We start from the raw sequence: 20,979 nt of genomic DNA on the forward strand, positions 1-20,979 counted from the left end.
AAATTTATGGAATTCCTGGCACATGCCACCAGAACCCGTATAGAGGGCAAACATCTTTTTTTACAGAAATTTTTTTTACAGAAATTATGAGTAAACAACTCTGGAATTGATGCGTTGGAGGAAAAAGTCTGGAATTCCGACGCCCTCTATAGGTCTGGAATATATGACTGTGAAGGAGTTTTTTGGGGGAAAGTACATACAAAAAGAGTATGGAATTCCAGTGCCCTCTATAGGGGGTGGTTGATTATTTTTTGGAACAGCCATTTACATAATGGTATCCTCGAGGCTTCATACATATATAAAACCGGACACAAGAATGTGTTAATATCTTCCAAAACTATTTTGTTTCAAATCCCGCCTATAATAGTTTTTATTCCTGGTCCTGATGAAAAGAACAAAGCAGTTGACAAATAGTTGATTTAGAAATGGATTCTAACGAAATGTTTCTTCGTAGAAAAAAAAAAGATACAGTAAAAAACCTTCCACATCTGTAGTTACTCATGACGGATAACAAAACTGAGTGTTTCTTCTTTTTGTTTTATGTTTGATTTGTTTTTTTATTTCATTAACACTTTGAACCCCAACTAAAGGTGACTTATGAGCAGTCCCGGAACAACGCCAAATAAGGAAGTAAAACCTTTGGCCTTGACTGTACACCAGTATGTGGAGATCTCACATGGAAAACTGCACACATCAAGAAATCACATTTCTAACACAATTGCAACATCAAAATAAATAAGATCTATTATTAGGGTTAGCTAACCTCTTGGATTGGGATATTAGCTTTATAAGTGTGACTGTATCCATTTGAAATTAAACCAACCAGAAACGTATACCTCCCGTAGTAAAGGATAGGGCGCATGTACATGATATATGTGCAGAACGTGTGGATTTCCTGGTCTTGGATGGTATTATCATGCAACATGAGTATTGCATAAGAATTTTATTATCATGCAGTGCTCATGTTACATATTTGGCACTCTTTGGACTGATGAGTGGTTTTTAATAAAAGTGTTTTGGTAATCATGTCGGTATTTTAACTTGAAATCAGTTTATAGTGCGGCTAACCACGCTAGCATTTAGCGCTTTAGGCACATGTAGGGCATAACAGATTTAAAATGTAAAAAAATGTATATATTTGTTACTGCCGTTTCCTCTTTCAGGACAATTGAGCCTGTAACGACATTGAGCCAAGAATGTTGTGACATTAATGTAAGCGCTTTAAGTGTCTACACACTAAGTACGAATGTGCCCAAAGCGCTGTGAGTAAGCTTATAATACTAAAGGAATGATTGCCTACAAACTTTTTCAAAATGGGTTAAATGGGTGGTGTAATAAGACGAATAAATACAGAGGGCCCATTGGACAAAGGCTCCAAGGGATATAAACTTATTAGAAATTAAAACCCGGATATCATCGGTGTAGCTCATATTGCTTTTGGTGATAGTGATGAAACCTTCATTTCTAGCCAATCAGCGGCATTGTGTTATAGTTATTTACAAATAACGATTCAGTTTATTGATCAAAATAAACGTGTTCGTCACTGCATGGCGACCGGAGAATAAATTCAGCTGAAGTTCAGACAAATGCTTCCAATCGACATGATCGAAAGGCGTTTATATGATTGTGTAGACTGAGACACACAGTTCAGAGATAGTTAGCCTCTTCTGCGAGGAAGTCGTGTGCAATTTAAAATAAGAAAAAGGTTACAAAATTATCAGCAATTTCTTATTATTTTAATGCTATGATCATAATTAGTACATATGAAAAAGCATTCAAATGAGTGCGGCTCAGCGTGTCTTCTAATCATGCTAATAGATTTTTCCAATTTACAAAACAAGCTGATACTCTGGTAATTTTTAAAGAGTAAAGCTACGAGCAACGTGAAACGCATTAATGCAAAAAGGCACAGTTTTGCGCCATCGGGTTTTTGTAATAACATTTTAACTGCCTCAGGTTCGGTTAAATAATCAGCAACGCAGTCAAACTAATACCAAAGGGAAGGAACTCTACGGGACAGGATGCACTGGCTCATATTATTATAAGTGAATATTTGAATCATATGAGGGCGGTGGAATTCATTCCAACTATCATGTTTACGATGCATAAAGTATTGCAGGAATATAAAGTTGCTGGTAAGGTTTTGAGAGTTGAAGAGATGTCAGCTATGTTTTCTTCATAATGGAACAACTTGACTTTGTTAACCCCCTGGACATTACTGGTCATCTAACAGTATTTCTGATTGGTTGATAACTTGAAATGCTCATTTCAACTGCCAATTAGGACTAGGCTTTAAACTATTTATGGTCAAAATGCATTTTACAGATGATCTTATTAACACCCTCCTTGATTGGTTAAAAATTGAACACAATATTCATTTTGGCCAATCGGCAGGTAGTTCTCATCGGGTTAATACATGCAGTATCAAAATGATTAGTACACATCAGTTTAGATGTTTATAAAGTCCCTTCTAAATACAACATTTGATTCTCTTGAAATTACCACAATGTATAGATTTATATTCTGTTATGAATAGTATTAGTGTACAATTTTAGTGGATCTTATGATGTAGGTTGATGTAGCAGTCTTGTCCATAATCAGTGGAAACTGACGAGTAGCAATCATTTGATATACAGCCTACCTGAAATGTGAACGTTTATAATATATCCATTAAATGTTGTGTCACATGAGATTTTACCCTGTCCCGTTGGTTCCATGTCAATGTGCTACCTTGGCTAGATGACACGTTATGTTCATGATTTGTTACAAATGAAAATTCGTGATTGTATGTTTTTCAGATAACAATTTCACAAGTCTTCTTCTTCTTCTTTTTCTTCTTCTTTATCTTCTTCTTCTTCACACAAACCATCTGTTTACGGATTAGTATGCAGTGTTATTTGCTATTCATGTTATGAATGTTAGGAAATACGAGTGTGTATATCTATACCCGAGGGGGCACATCAAAAATTTTTGGTGGGTATGCTCCCCCGGAATTTTGAGGTGGTGGGTCTTTGGGAGCTGACGGCGTACCGGTAAAAGGGGTCTTTCGGAGCTGCGAACCGGGCTGTGAACAAGTAAATTGGGGTCTTTTGGAGCTGCGAAAAGTCAAAATCAAGGGTCTTTCTTGGCTTTTTGGTTGAAAATCGCCTGAAAAAACAAGAAATATGAGGAATGAGCAATTTTTGGGGCTTTTAGAGCTGAAATTATCAAAATCAAGGGTCTTTCGGAGCTTTATTTTGGTCAAAAATAGGGGGTCTTTCGGAGCTGCGAAACCCAAAAAGGGGGGTCTTTCCGGGGGAGCATACCCGTATGGTCATTTGTGTTGAGTGCCCCCCCCCCGGGTATCTATAACAAGTAGATCTATCATTCATTTTTATTTCATCCAAATAACAAACACAAGATATAGTGGATTTTATTCTCCCGATATGCAGTTTTCTCATTCCAACTTTTTTTATTTCCGTATTTGAGAAACTAAACACTGTTTCACTCGTTTAATATAAAATCCTCCTTTTCCAAGTATTTATAAGTTCTACAAAGGTGGTGTGGTTTCAGCCCTGTTTACATCATTACTCAAGAACTACAGGACCTACAAACTGTGATATTTAAATCCTTCTACACGCTCGCTATGAAATGATCAGATCAATGCAATTCTTGCCAAAGCTCACTATCATTTGCAGGATGCTGTGAACGGCAAAATTGAAAATAGGTATTAACCTTAACGATGATCCCGGTCGATGATATCACCTTTTTGCACGACAGAGTACACGTCTGGTGAATGTAACGGGGTAAACAAATAATCTCAGATATAGATGCTTCAAACAACAATTCCAAGCTTTTTTTGAGGAATTTATTATTTTTCTCTTGCTTTTTCTATTTCATTTCACGATGCATATGTTTCAGATGTCTGTCGCTATCCAGGTGTGTATCCAGGTGTGTATGAGGGTTTAGTTTACCAATAAGATGTGAAATAATTCGGCACTCGTTATTTGATTAATAGTTCAATTTATTTGTTTGTTGGTGTGTATCTTTCTATGAATTATGGAATTATTGATTCACAGTGTTAACACGGCCTTCTAGTTGACCACGGTTGCATAAATAATTCTTAAATCAATTCAAAACACGTCAAGTCATCCGGTTTGTTCTGTTAATATGCAAAATCCATAAGTGGCTTCGGTGCTTCTACAATATAATTATTTTGACTTGTACTGTATTTCATACAAAAAATAACGTAGTCTTGCTACCAAACGGTGCACCACACAAGTCGCTTTCCTTGTTGTCGTTTGTCACTGTTTTAGTTTAGTTCTAGTTCTAGCTCTAGTTCAATCAACACCTCTAGTGGGGAAAGACAAGTCTCTCTCTAGAGCAGTGCAATTGTCAGAACCGGAGATGGTTTCCCTATCTTTATAAACAGTTCTATTTCGTTCACTTTCTTGGTTAATTTTCTCTTTAATTAAATAACCACGTAAAGTTTCACAAAATAATTAGATTAAGTATTTGACTCATTCATTTTTATTTTTATATATCCTACTTCCTTCGCATTTCCCTCCTCTCCTTTTCTCCCTCTCCCTCTCTCATCTCATTCTTTTTCTCATTCTCCATCTCTTTCAGAGTCTTCTCTAACTATCTAAGCCTCTTTAATCTTACAAAAAAAACATGAGAACTATATACCTGCCCATTGGCTAAAAAGAAGTTTCCATAATCAATTGGACCAATCAGCAACATTGTTAGATTAATTTCACCACACAAAAAAAATAGGGGTGAATTATTTGCAAAGCTCCATTCTGATTGGTGATTTAAGTAAAGCTATCATGCATTTAACCAATCAGAGGCGATGTTAGATCGGCAGGTAGTGCACATGGAGTCAACCAACGTTATTTCTCTAACTAGCGCTCGATCATGTCGATGAATTTGATGTACTAAAGAACATGACTTTTACCACGATTACTTCAAGACAAACATCGTTTGAGATGCTAAGTCAACATGATGGCCTTACATCAGAAGGACATATCAAAAAATCCTCACGTCTCTTATTTCACGTTCTCTGCTCTCGAGATACGAGGGTGAATATCAAATGACCACTGAGATAAGTAAACTAAACTTTGGCTTCTATTTGATATTGAACTCCACAAGCGTGTAACCTAAGCCAGATATCAAAATGTGCCATATGCACGAGATAGGAATTTATAGTCGTCGCCAATGATACGTAACAATACCAGATACGTGATTTGGTCATTTTAATCACCTGATTGTGTAATAATAACCAATGACGTAGAAGAAAGAAATTATTTGATTGGTTGATAATTTATCCTGATAATTTATTGTTAATAAGGTAATTTCTATCAATTTAGTAGTACAATTTACATGCTGAAATTTCAGTGCCTACCAAGCATTGTAATTAGGGAATGATCAGTGTGTTGGGTAGGGATGGATAATATTGAATTTTATTGGAATCGTGTCCCCTCCCCCTAAATTACACCAGTTCCATTCTCACCTGAAGAAAAAGTAGTAGAACTGTTCATAAATGAGCAAGAAGACCATCCCCGGTTCTGACAATTGCACTGCTCTAGACATCTGGAGGGAGACTTGTCTTTCCTAGCTAAGGATGTTTATTGAATTAGAGCTAGAACTAGAACTAAACTAAAACAGTGGCAACGACAATAACGTGTAAAATTGGTTACCCGTTGTTTTTTAACACAAGGATTTCAAACGATTAATCCATATAAGGTAATTTGAACAATTTGACGATTTTCTGGCTTCCATTAAATTTGTATCAGCAACAGATACCTTAACCCCATGAGAACTAACTGCCTATTGGTCAAAAGGAAGTTTTCATTATCAATTGGACCAATCTGCAATATTGTTAGAATAATTTCACCACGCAATAAAAATGGGGTGAATTATTTGCAAAGCTCCTTTCTGATTGGTGATTAAAATGAAGATATCATGTAATCGACCAATCAGGGGCAATGTTATATCGGCAGGTAGTGCTCAGGAGGTTAATGCATGAAACAAAACATGTACGTCTATAGATAAGAGTAAAAGCTGGTGAAACACATCGTGTGAATATTATTCACAATTCATTTTTGAATATTTGAAATATAACATCCTCCTCAAGCATATTAAATCATGCCTTGTAACTTACTTTATAATCTATCTAGCTGCCTTTTTAGTCATACTTAGTTTAATAACTATATTTGTTGGCGGGAAATTAACTTAATGCGGATAAAAAGACGATCGTCTGCAAAATATTGACGAGTGGTTATATCACGAACCATTTCCGTTGGCAAAGAGTTGAAAACACATAATCATTATTGTTTTGATGCTTTTAATCAATTAGATAATTCCCAATTCACAGGGGAAAACAGTTGGTTCTTCTTTATTGTTTATTTCAAAATACAAAGAAAAATTAAAGAACTACTCTTTGATTTATGTTGAAATATTGATTATTTGTATTTTTTATTTACTAATTTTGAGGAAACAAACGTGTCGTCTGCATTTCAAAGACCGTCTACAAAATAATAACAAAACCCCTGTGGGAACGAGGTTGAGTTGATTGGACTACCCATCACAAAATACTACTTAGCAACATTCCAAGCTAAGAAAAAGATTACCGACGCGCCATTTCAATTACAATTTCTTATTTCTTATATTTTAATGGCTTTTTACTTACGTCGTCTGCTGATATAGTATTAATACAACACAATCAATCGTCACCGCTATCTCAGTAAGTCATTCTACACCAACATTCTTGCCGCGCATTTTACTCTTATTCTTAACACCACTTCTGTACCATTTAATCAGAACAAGTCGTGGTCATGATTTTTAGCTTAGGCACGCATTTATGGAAGAAACCGATTTCCTAACACTATACACCAAAGATCGTCTTCTTTTTCTCCACTTTTGTTGCTGTCACTCATGCAAATTTTACATAAGCGGCAATGCACCATTATACTTCAGGGTATATTCACTGTACTTTAAATTTCTGTTAAAAGAAAGTCATGTGATAGCCGTAAGTTTTTTGGCGCGAAAGAATACCCTCTTCAGGAAATCTCTTTGGCGACGACCGGAAATTTTTTAACTGCCGCAAGTCACGGACACACATTCTAAACATGTTTTGAAAATCTCTTAAGAAATATGCAATATATTGAATCCTGCAAAGAAGGGCGAAGAAAACATTGCCTTCAGCTGACGCTTTGGTTCGATTTAGTCAATCAAAATGTGCGCTATAAAGTGACTTGAATACATACATGGCGAAATTCACCTATAATGTGAACCTATCTCTAGAACCTCTGAGCCACTACTTGGTATGGGAAAACGCAATTTGATGCATTTGGGATGGAGATTTTATTCTGTTATTTTGTAAAAGACTATGTTAAATGTCAAGTCTGTTGTCTGGTGCGCGATTTAATGCGGATGTAAGGTTAACTTTTCAGGCAACTCTTGATCTGGATAAACTAAGAGTATTCCATTGAATATAAGCCCCATCTTATGTACTATATATTGGTCTTAGTCAAAACATCTTCAAGCTCACAAGTATGCAAAGATCATGCAACCCTGGTAACCCGGAGGCTTTGCCTGTTTCTATAAATTCACTGACATCGCGTTGACGAAACAGACGACACCGCGATGAGTCTGTTCAAGTCCTGAAGTCTAAGGCGAGCGAGGAAATAATGAGAAAATGTCTGTGCGGTGGGAAATGTGAGCTAGAAGTCGATATGTAATACAAGCATCTTCTTTCATTTTCCAATCTTCACCCAATCTTATGCGAGTGATATATCCCAGAGGGGTTAGGATACTAGATATGACGAGATCAGTGGGTCGGCTAAGGGTTACCACAAATTGGGGCTCTACTGATGTCGATTTTAATCAATTTCAAACCCTACATGAGATGTATAATATAGGAATAACAATAATACAAATTTATAATTTTTAGAAATACTTATTAGAATGGGACCAATTATTGCGTTAATTCAACTTTTTCTTAATGATATGATAATTTGAAGCTCTGATTAATTTTCGTTACTTGTTTAAATGTTGAGGCGATCGATTTCAACCATACATTATGTGATGACTCGAATCAAATTTGTTTGACATGACATGCATTAGGAATTGATTTTCTATTCTGATTTCACCCAATAAATACAAATCAATCAAGCTTTATCTAGAAGCTGCCTTTACTCTCATTTTTTAAAGGGTGCACCGTGTATAACATTAACCTTCTGGACACTACTGGTCATCTAACAGCATTTTGTATTGGTTGATAACTTGAAATGCTCATTTTGTGAATAGATTCAAATAAATATGGAATTTTCACAATATTAATTTTATTCATCTGCCAAATAACAATCGAACCTTAACGGAAGTCTCCGGCAATCATTTTTCTTATATGTAAGAAAAACAATTAACAAGCACGAATCACGTGGTTTTATTTAAAATTCAATTCCATATAAGGCATAATGTTATGATTGCTGGAGATTCCCTTTAACAAATACACGAATGAATCAGGCGAAACATTTGTCATGTTTATGTTAAATAAATGTTTTTTAAATAAATGAGAGGCTAAGTATTCATATGTTTTGCTAGCTCGCTCTCTCAATTATTGTGAAAAGTGCATTCATATTCAAAGGTGAGTTTAAATAAGATTACGCGTATTGTATGCCGATAACACCAAAAAATCATGTTCAATATTCTCTACCTTTATAATGCATCGATGACTATCTGAAGTAATCAATTTTATAGACGTCCCAGTTTTGCCGACTGCGTACTAAAATGTTTTCAAGAGTTGTGTTTTGAGTCAAAATCACTTACTTATTATAGCATACTACAACTAGATTAACATTGATTTTTATGACAAGCGCAAGGATGCGTGCAATTATTTGATAATTTCTTGAATTAATAAATGAAATCAATTGTCAAGATATTGATTAATTATACATGGTTGTCTAACTTCAATTTACACAACAGAACAGAAAACAAGAATTGCTCCAGATATTTCCTATAGCTTTGCAAAGGGACAATGAAATAGCAAGGAAAGAAGACTTGAAACTTACATGTTTATGGTTAATCATCTTTACGAAAGCAATGTTTGCGAATATTTGTGATTCTGATAATGATGATCACGGCGAAGGCTTCTTGGAACCTCTCTTCAGATATGTTCACACGTGTTCAATTGCGTTTTTTAGCAGTATGCTTCGACTATATTTATAAATACGTATTGATAAATACGCACGTGACCATCTCCGAGCTGCCATAACAGCTTGTAGACAGTAAGTCTCGAAGTAACTTTCTACACAGCGGGTGGTCTTCCTGTACATTTGAATGCAAAGGCGGTCAACAACACGAGACTGTGCCGTAAAATTGCCCATTTTGTTCCACTTTGTGATTATTTTTAAACGTTTCCATCGATAAATATTTTTCCGTCTGCAAATATATACTTTCAAAATGTTATTTTGGATAACATATTACAAATTCGTAATCCCTCCTGTGTAATAATTTTGCTATGCAATTAGTACTTAAATTTGACGATATTTATCGAAAGAGTTCCTATCCATTTCAATGGCATGAAGATTTGGTCACGCTTGCTGATCTAGGTATGTCATGCCCATGAGTCACATGCGTAATTATAAATACGTATTTAATAGTTCGAGGTAGCTGTTCAGATGCCACACATTTGACGTTATAGTCCGTATACTTTCAGTAAAGTGAAATCAAATTTTGAGATTTTCATAAAACTGTTAATTTTTGCAGGAATCTGTTATGCTAGTTGAATTCCTTGCATCATTCCCTTTCTGAAAATGTATACGTATATACACTTCTCATCATTACATTTTAGAATTACATTCTTTTTCATGTCTTGCCTGAAAGATGGAAAATGAAGACGTGAGAGCCATTTTGGAGATGTCATTCCTCAGATCTTTGTATTTGATGTACGACTTGGCTACATGCAGGAGGCGGTTAAGACGAGTCTTGTTCGATTTAGTAACAAGACCTCTTGAACCAACCTCGAAAGGAATGTAACTGCAGTTGTAGCCAGTGTCAGTAATGTCGCCTACCAGGGAAGCATATCTGTCAACCTTAAGTTTGTGGGACTTGTCAATGTTCGTTTCAAAAAGCACGGTGAGTTCTAACAGGATGATTTTTTTTCTCCTCTAGAAACGTTAAAACAATATCGGGTTTTTGAACTGTGGGTATGACGCCCCCCTGCAGTAAGGTACCCTTCAATGTCCGCCGTGATGAGAACACGTTTATTGAGAACACGTTGGCTGTTCTCTAGAGCGGAAATTATGATGCGGGTGATGTTGTTATGACGCCAGAGGTACCGATCAAGCATATGATTGCATTTGTTCAAGATGTGAAGAAGGGCACCCTTACATGCACAGAGGGGGCAGTTCCCGTTCAGTCGTTTCCCCCGTTTATAGAGATTTGTGAAGGTGGGAAGGCTGTCAATGGCAGCATTGATTGCAAATTTTAGCACGCTCTCCGGAAGACTATACATAATAGATTTCCAAGTAAGATTTGTATTACATTCGTTTAAAAGTTTGGCTGTATCCCATTGTGTCACAAGTGGTTCCACAACCGACTTCTAGTAAATACTGGTGTCCTCGTCCAGAGTACTTTTGATCTTGGGTTTTGACCTATAACATGATATAACATGACAGGAGATACATGTATGGACAATGACCTTTTGATTACAAGCCAGCCTGGTGTTTTTTTATTAACATTTGTCATTCAGGCATGGGTGTGGTCAAAATTTATTTTGAGTTAACGATTCTTTTAGCGAGGAGTTCTTTGACGCGACAAAAATGACATAGACCTTTTGGTAGACAAAATGGCAACTTGTAACGCTAATTGGCACTTTGTGTCAAATTTTGTTCAAACTTGACTCGCATATTCCGATGTTATGAAAACGTCAATTAACTCATCCAAAAGACCACAAATTTTGACACATGAATTGTACCTAACATACCGTATTATACTGTCTTTGTGGGAAAATTGGTAAAATGTCGATGTTACATCAGTATTTTGACATTTCGAGTGCATCTCAACTTTTCTATACTTCATACGTCTTCCAATTCTCATACTTTTGGCCGTCATGGGAACCAGACATTCTAAGCTGAAAGCCCCTCAATACTCGCAAATACTACTGCGAAGCTATCAGTGAACAAGCCGAGCGATAGATGAAGATATTACGTCTGATAATTGAAATTCTTCCGATAGTGCGCATCATATAAAAATGAAAGCCTTGGGCTTGTTGAATTTGTAGGTTCAAATGCAATCTAATATATTTATCTTTATCATCTAGATCAAACCCGGAGCGTTAGTTGACATTTGTTCACTTCACGTCCTTTATGACATATGACGTATTTCTTTTAAGTAATTGACCATTTCAATTTCTAAAACCTTATGCGCATGTCATATGTTATGCTGGTTTCATACGCTCTGCCGCTTGCAATTGCACTTTTCTGTAATCGGAGCGTCACTGAGCGGTAGCGGCATGACTCTGAAAGCCATGTTGCCGCTCAACACCGCTCTGTGCTCATTGTCCATTTATCCTGTTCTCATACGTCACAGCGGCAACGCTCCCGTGTTGACTTTCAACTCCTAGAGATCTGCCGCTTTGGACAAAGCGATCGAGTGATCGATGTAGCGGTTTTCTGGTACGACTGCGCAGTGAATCAAAATCGTTGTCAGAGCGCAAAGCGGCAAGCGGCAGGGTTCCCATAGCTTCAAGCGGGAGGTAATTTGCTATATTAAACAGTCCGTCAGCATTACCTAAATATATTTCTGCTCTTTAACCCCCTGAGCACTGCACTACCTGCCGATCTAAGATTGCCTCTTATTGGTCACTTACCATGATTACATGATATCTTTACTTAAATCACCAATCAAAATGGAGCTTTGCAAATAATTCACCCCATTTTTGGATGTGTTTTTTTTGTTTTGTTTTTTATTTTGCGCGGAGTAGTGAAATTATTCTAACAATGTTGCTGATTGGTCCAATTGATAATGGAAACTTCTTTTTAGCCAATCGGCAGGTAGTTCTCATGAGGTTAAATGTTAGGATTAACCTTTAATTGTCACAAAACACGAACTCTGCTTCGTCCACCTGTGGAATGACGGACAACCAAAAATGATATAATTTTGGGAGTATCTTCCAGCCCGTTTTTACGAATTAAGCATAACTAAAATATTATTTTCTCTGTAAAACATTTAAGTACAATATTACGTGAATACACAGTTAATGTTTGTTCTTTAACAAGAACCTGTCCGCGAGGTCACTGCACATTTTCATCTGCACTTTCACAGGTTATGAACTGCTGTTAGATAACACTTACAAGAATGTAAAACGTTTTGTTTTTACCTTTTTCAGGCAATTATTCAACAAATTGTGAAGGGTGTCGCTGCTTGTCTTCACGGACCATTACCATTTCCTACGAATGTCCACAAATCAATGCACTTTTTGAATCTAAACACAAAAATGTTAAAGTAAAACACAGCTTTAAACATATTTCACATTGTTTTTCTTTGACTCGGCTTTTAACTCTTCGCTTGTTAAGCCGTGTGGAGAGTCAGTAAACACTCCAAGATACCGTCAGAGTATTAATAAAAGCGCAAAGGACTTTTTTCTTATTTCTTTTTTCTCTTTCCAACTTTTTTTATTTCAGTATTTGAGCAACTAAACACTATTTCATTCGTTTTATATAAAATCCTCAAAAAAAGTATGGGAACTTTTCAAGCATCTATATATTTGATTATTTGTGGCTTATTCATTTCCCTCTACGATGATATCACAATCACCTTTTTCACGTCAGAATAAAATGTCTTGTGAATGAAATGGGGTCGCAAACGAATAATGTCAGATATACAGCCTGTCTCAATAAAGAAGTTGTGCAAGTGAAAAGCGCCCTCTTTGGCAACCAGAAAATACCGTGTGACATGATGCTTACATAAACGTCAATGGCGTAGTCTTAGCTCTCAAATGCCGTTTGTTCTGTTCAATTTGCTTGTTTTAATCTCGAGATATGTTTAGTTAACTACAAAAGGGTAAAAGCACAATTGTGCCACTTTTACTATTTATTTATTTATTTATTATTTATTTATTTATTATGCTTCATCACTGGCTCATATACAATTACAAAGATAAATATATTATATAAATATTGCACATACTAATAATCAAGACAAAGTAAAGAATAAAATGCCAGCGAAAAGAATGGGACAAACAGGTGCAAAATCACCTCTAGGACCATCCCACCTTTCGATTTTTGAAAACAAATTATTGGGAAAAAAACCATCACAGCCCCATCCCAAATTAAATAAGCCTGCAATTCGAGCATCTGCAGTAAGAGCTCCAAGAGCATGTTTTCAAAGAACAAAAATTTTGAGTAAAATGAGAATTCAAAAATTCAACCACCCCGGATTTGAAGGAAGAAAAGGAACAAGATTAAAATAAAAAGTCATGTGCGCTTCGGTTTTGCAACGTTGAATTTTGAGTTTAAATGGATCGGAAGATAATCTAGTGGTGGGATGGTCCTTCCCATTCCCTTGGCTGAATTTAACATAATTATTGACATTAATATCATAGTGACCCTCCCTACAAAAAAAAAAAAACAAGAGATCACCTTTGTCTCTCCTGAGAGTAAGGGAAGTAAGTCCAAATTGGTAAGCCTCTCCTTATAATCCTGATCAGGATAATGTAAAATGAATTTGGTAGCTCGTCTTTGGACTCTTCCAACATTTGGATGTTATGTTTGGATGTACCGCTCCAAAGACAACTACCATACTCAAGATCACTCCTGATCAGGGAACTATAAAGAGTTCTGGTAACTTTTACTAGGGAAGAGGGCTGTACATGTAAATCAATGATAGCATCAAGTTGATCAAGAGTTCCTTCGTGAAATCAAAAGAATGCATCAATTACACAGCAATAAAAATAGTTTTTACTGTTTTTAATGTTCTATTATGATACAGGTATTATATGAATCTCTTTTTCCACTTAAAACAGATTAAAAGATAAATAGATATTTCACATTCTGCTGTAGAATTAAATACATGTGCATGTCAATGATTTTATCATGGTAAATACTGTTTTCTTTGTCACTCAAGACATGTTTTAAAAAAGACAAACATATATTGCACACTTATAATGTACTCGTATTACTTGTTGAGAGAGAACTTAAACAAAATAATGCACGCGCGTAGATGTTGATGCGGCTACGAAGTGTGGAGTGCATTAGACGCATCAACATCAGCTATCATTGATTTTCATGTACAGCTCTCTTCCCTAGTAAAAGTGACACAATTGTGATTTTACCCTTTCGTTGTTAACTAAACATATCTCAAGATTAAAACAAGCAACCTGAGCAGAACAAACAGCATTTGAGAGCTAAGACTGCGCCCTTGATATTGATGTAAGCATCATGTCACAACGGTATTCTCTAATTGCCATAGAGGGCGCTTTTTACTTGCACAATGTTTTGAGACAGGATGTAGATGCTTGAAAAAAGCGTCTTCTGTTTTTGGAGGAATTTATTCTTCTTGTCTTGCTTTTTCTCCTTTATTTATCAATTTTCATTTCACGATGTGATATGTTTCAGATGTCTGTTGCTATCCAGGTCCGCTTAATAACATTTATATTCGTATATATGCAGGTTTAGTTTACCAATAAGATGTGAAATAATGCATCACTCGTTATTTGATTAATAGTTCAATTTATTTGTTTTTTGCTGTGTATCTTTATGTGAATTATGAAATTATTGATTCACAGCGTTAACACGACCTTCCAGTTAACCACGGTTGCATAAATAATTCTTAAATCAATTCAAATCACGTCAAGTCATCCGGTTTGTTCTGTTAATATGCAAAATACATATGTGGCTTCATTTTGTGCTTCTACAATATAATTATTCTGACTTGTAGTGAATTCCATACAGAAAATAACGTAGTCTTGCTACCAAACGGTGCAACACACAAGTCGTTTTTCTTTGTTGTCGTTTGTCACTGTTTTAGTTTAGTTCTAGCTCTAGCTCTAGTTCAGTTGATAGAATAATTTCACTACGCAAAAGAAATGGGGTGAATTATTTGCAAAGCTCCATTCTCATTGGTGATTAAAGTAAAGATATCTTGTAATTAACTAATCAGAGGCAGTGTAAGATCGGCAGGTAGTGCTCAGGGGTCAACCAACGTTATTTCTCTAGCTAGCGCTCGATCATGTCGATGAATTTGATGTACTTAAGACAGAACATGACTTTTACTACGATTACTTCAAGACAAACATCGTTTGAGATGCTAAGTCAACATGATGGTCTTACATCAGAAGGACATATCAAAAATTCCTCACGTCTCTTATTACACGTTCTCTGCTCTCGAGATACGAGGGTGAATATCGAATGACCATTGAGATAAGTAAACTAAACTTTTGGCTTCTATTTGATATTGAACTCCACAAGCGTGTAACCAGATATCAAAATGTGCCATATGCACGAGGTAGGAATTTATAGTCGTCACCAATGATACGTACCCGGGGGGGTCACTCCCATTGTGGCCTGTACACCATACGCGATAATGAAAATGCGTAAAAAGGTAGTTTTTCGTACGCGCGTAACGCGTTGATGGTGTCAAAAACATGAAATATTGGAAAAAAGGGTAGCAAAATTGCAATTGCTAATGCGCGGAAATGAAATTTTGGGTATAAAATTTGATGCAAGGAATAAAATCCCTGTTTAGGGTATTGTTTTAGCCAAGGGTTAAATCCTTGTTTAGGGTGCTTTTCAAAAGTTGATTATCGCGGACGGTGTACAGGCCACAATGGGGTGACCCCAGGGATACGTAACAATACCAGATACGTGATTTTTGGTCATTTTAATCACGTGATTGTGTAATAATAACCAATGACGTAGAAATATGAAATTATTTGATTGGTTTATAATTTCTCCCCGATGTTAATAGGATAATTTCTATCAGTTAGCTTATTTAGTACAATTTACATGCTGAAATTTCAGTGTGTGATTAAGAAATGATCAGTGTGTTACGTAGGGATGGATATATTGAATTTTATTGGAATCGTGTCCCCTCCCCCTAAATTACACCAGTTCCATTCTCACTGGAGGAAGATACAATTAAAGTGAACGTGGTAGAACTGTTCATAAATGAGCGGTTCTGACAACTGCACTACTGTAGAGGAAGACTTGTTTTTCCCAACTAAGGGTGTTAATTGAACTAGAGCTAGAAATATGACTAAACTAAAACAGTGACAAACGACAATAACGGTAACGTGTAAAATTGGTTACCCGGTGTTTTTTAACACATGAATTTCAGACGATTATTCCATATAAGGTAATTTGAACAATTTGACAATTTTCTGGTTTCCATTAAATTTGTATCAGCAACAGATACCTTAACCACATGAGAACTACTTTTTATTATCAATTGGACCAATCTGCAATATTGTTAGAATAAATTCACCACGCAAAAAAATTAGGGTGAATTATTTGCTAAGCTCCATTCTGATTGGTGATCAGAGGCAATGTTATATCGGCAGGTAGTGTTCAGTGGGTTAATGCATGAAGCAAAACATGTATTTGAATATTTGAAATACAATATCCTCTTTAAACATATTAAATCATGCCTTGTAACTTATTTTATAATCTATCTAGCTGCCTGATTTCGTCATACTTAGTTTAATAACTATATTTGTTGGCGGGAAATTGACTTAATGGGGATAAAAAGACGATCGTCTGCAAAATATTGAAATGTAGTTATATCAAGACCCATTTCCGTTGGCAAAACTTTGAAAATACATAATCATTGCTATTTTTTGTTGCTTTTAACCAATTACCTAATTCCCAATTCACAGGGGAAAACATATGGTTCTTCTTTATTGTTTATTTCAAAATACAGAGAAAAATTTAAGAACTACTCTTTCCTTTATGTTGAAATATTGATTATTTTAATTTTTTGTTTACTAATTTTGAGGAAACAAATGTGTTGTCTGTATTTCAAAGACCGTCTACAAAATAATATCAAAACCCCTGTGGGAACGAGGTTGAGTTGAGTGGACTACATGTACCCATCACAAAACACTGCTAAGCAACATTCCAAGCCAAGAAAAAAAAAATACTGACGCGCCATTTCAATTACAATTTCTTATTTCTTATATTTTAATGGCTTTTTACTTACGTCGTCTGCTGATATAGTATTAATACAACACTATCAATCGTCACCGCTATCTTAGAAAGTCATTCTACACCAACATTCTTGCCGCGCATTTTACTCTTATTCTTAACACCACTTTTGTACTATTTAATCAGAACAAGTCGTGGCCATGATTTTTAGCTTAGGCACGCATTTATGGAAGACACCGATTTCTAACACTATACACCAAAGATCGTCTTCTTTTTCTCCACTTTTGTTGCTGTCACTCATGCAGATTTTACATAAGCGGCAATGCACCATTATACTTCAGGGTATATTCATTGTGCTTTAAATTTATGTTAAAAGAAAGTCATGTGATAGCCTTAAGTTTTTTGGCGCGAAAGAATACCCTCTTCAGGAAATCTCTTTGGCGACGACCGGAAACTTTTTAACTGCCGCAAGTCACGGACACACATTCTAGGGATCATGCAACCCTGGTAACCCGGAGGCTTTGCCTGTTTCTATAAATTCACTGACATCGCGTTGACGAAACAGACGACACCGCGATGAGTCTGTTCAAGTCCTGAAGTCTAAGGCGAGCGAGGAAATAATGAGAAAATGTCTGTGCGGTGAGAAATGTGAGCTAGAAGTCGATATGTAATACAAGCATCTTCTTTCATTTTCCAATCTTCACCCAATCTTATGCGAGTGATATATCCCAGAGGGGTTAGGATACGAGATATGACGAGATCAGTGGGTCGGCTAAGGGTTACCACAAATTGGGGCTCTGCTGATGTCGATTTTAATCAATTTCAAACCCTACATGAGATGTATATATAATATAGGAATGACAATAACACAATTTCATATTTTTTAGAATACTTATTAGAATGGGACCAATTATTGTGTCAATTCAACTTCAGGATTTTTCTTAATGATATGATAATTTGAAGTTCTGATTAATTTTCGTTACTTGTTGAGGCGATCGATTTCAACCATACATTATGTGATGACTCGTTAGTCGAATGAAATTTCATGCCCAATCATTGTTAACTATGACATGCATTATGAATTGATCATTTCAACTCTGATTCCACCCAATAAATACAAATAAATCAAGCTTTATCTAGAAGCTGCCATTACTCTTCTTTTTTAAAGGGTGCCCGTGTATAACATTAACGATGTAGACTATGTGGCATTGGCGGATCATACACAGCTAATGCTCATTTTGGGAATAGGTTCAAATAAATAAAAAACTTTCACAACATTAATTTTATTCATCTGCTAAATAAAAATCGAACCTTTAAAGGAAGTCTCCGGCAATCACAACATTATGCCTTATATGTAAGAAAAACAATTATCAAGTACGAATCACGTGGATTTATTTAAAATTCAATTCAATATAAGGCATAATGTTATGATTGCTGGAGATTCCCTTTAACAAATACACGAATGAATCAGGCGAAACATTTGTTATGTTTATGTTAAATAAATGTTTTTTAAATAAATGAGAGGCTAAGTATTCATATGTTTTGCTAGCTCGCTCTCTCAATTATTGTGAAAAGTGCATTCATATTAAAAGGTGAGCTTGCTAGAATTTAAATAAGATTACGCGTATTGTATGACGATAACACCATAAAAAATCGTGCTCAATATTCTCTACCTTTATAATGCATCGATGACTATCTGAAGTAATCAATTTTATAGACGTCCCAGTTTTGCCGACTGCGTACTAAAATGTTTTCAAGAGTTGTGTTTTTAGTCAAAATCATTTACTTATTATAGCATACTGCAACTAGATTAAAATTGATTTTTATGACAAGCGCAAGGATGCATGCAATTATTTGATAATTTGTTGAATGAATAAATGAAATCAATTGTCAAGATATTGATCCATTATACATGGTTGCCTAACTTCAATTTATACGAGAGAACAGACTACAAGAGTTGCTCCAGATATTTCCTATTCGCTGTCGAAATGACGTAATAATCGGATTAAATACCATAGCAATAGATGAATACAATTTTTGAATAGATCGCACAGCACTACAAGCAGGTTGCACTCATCACCTGTGTATGTCTGCAATCATAGATTAAATACAATACCGATCATAAAGATACTAATCTTAAAGGTGCGAGTGATCAGAATTTCTTTGACATCTATGGTTCAATGCATAGATACCGCTTGAACGTTGTAGTGCAGGGCGATTTATTCAAAAATTGTATTCTATTTCTTAGTTAATACGATTATTACGAAAATAAAGAATACTTGAAACTTCATGTTTATGGTTAATCATCTTTACGAAAGCAATGTTTGCGAATATTTGTGATTCTGATAATGATGATCACGGCGAAATCTTCTTGTAATTTCTCTACAGGGTGCACACCAGTAAATAGCTCCCATTGACTTTCTGTACAAACAGGGTCCAGGAAAACGTCATTTTCTTGACTCCAGAGCGACTCAGTTCTTCAAAACTTACTTTTTCTGCAAGTCGAAGGTCAGATGAAGTCGTCTATTGTAGAAATTATATACGGAGTCCAGCATTTTTTTCCAGGAAAATGCCGACTAGATCACCCTATAGCCCATACAGCGTACGCCACCTCAAAATTAGCTTGGTGTTTCTGAAATGTAACACATTTTGAAAGTTTAGCCAAATTGTAATAAAAAGTCAGATCCTGCTCATTTTTCACAGACAATCTATTTCTCAGGCCTAAATGAGGATTAAATATGAATAAGGGCATAATAGTTGGGTTTTAAGCCTTTTCTAATGGATTTGATTCAGTCGTCTTGCACGTTTCCTCGTTTAAAACACTGATTTTTTCCTCACAGGGTGTAGGAGGCTTGTATTTACTGGTGTGCACTCTAAACAATTTTTATGTTTTTATGTTTATATAATAAATCATAAATTTGGACATTGGTAAACTTAATTAGACTGGTTTCTTTCAGTTTGAAGGGACTTTTACTATGCAAATCAGCTAATTGACATGGTACTATTTTTAGAATATTTTGCTATCTACTGCTGATAGCAATGACAAAATTAACTAATTTCATGATTTCCCATTTCAATCTCTCTAAATAAGAGCAAGCAAACACGAAGATAAGCAAATTGCATTATAAGCAAATGAGGAGAAAATACATGGCCAGTGGTGTAGCATCATAGGGGTGGTTGCATGGGTGGGGGTGTGTGTGTGTGTGGGGGGGGTGAAAGGGCGTCATGTCCCCTGTCAATTGATTTAAAATTTTGAAAATCCCTGAGGAAAATTGCAGAAAAGTGCTTGGGTGCCCCTAGGGCCTGGTGATGTTCCCTCCCCCCCCCCCCCATTGTGGCCTGTGCCATGACCCCACCCCCATAGGATATCTCATGCTACACCACTGTACATGGCTAGTACTGAACTACATAACATAAGCCCTGGGAGTAGAGCCTGGGTACAGTGATGAAAATTAGCTTGCCTAAAACATGTTAAAGCTGACCAAAAATGGTCAGTGTAATTTTTAAGCTTACCAACATAGTGGCCAATGCAGGTTCCAATCAGCCAATCACAGCCTTCTAAATGCATGCTCGAACCATGGTGGGAATGATTTTCTTGAGCTTTTGCAATTCTATGATAGAGCAGGACAGCAGTGCCAAATTTGGAAGTCTCATGATGCATGATCATGCATCGTCTTACAATGCTATGTCAGTGATCTGAGTGATCCGAGTATGAATTTCACTGATTTAGGTCCTATTTGTACACAAATCTTACCTTTATACTCCTTCAATAGTCAAAAATCTGCAGGTAGTTTGCTAAACAAGCTAGAAACCACCTAACTGATATGCTACACAGTCATTTGTAGCTTCGCTTTGA

Source organism: Amphiura filiformis, chromosome 7 (assembly GCF_039555335.1).
Source record: "Amphiura filiformis chromosome 7, Afil_fr2py, whole genome shotgun sequence".
In the NCBI taxonomy this organism is placed as follows: domain Eukaryota; kingdom Metazoa; phylum Echinodermata; class Ophiuroidea; order Amphilepidida; family Amphiuridae; genus Amphiura; species Amphiura filiformis.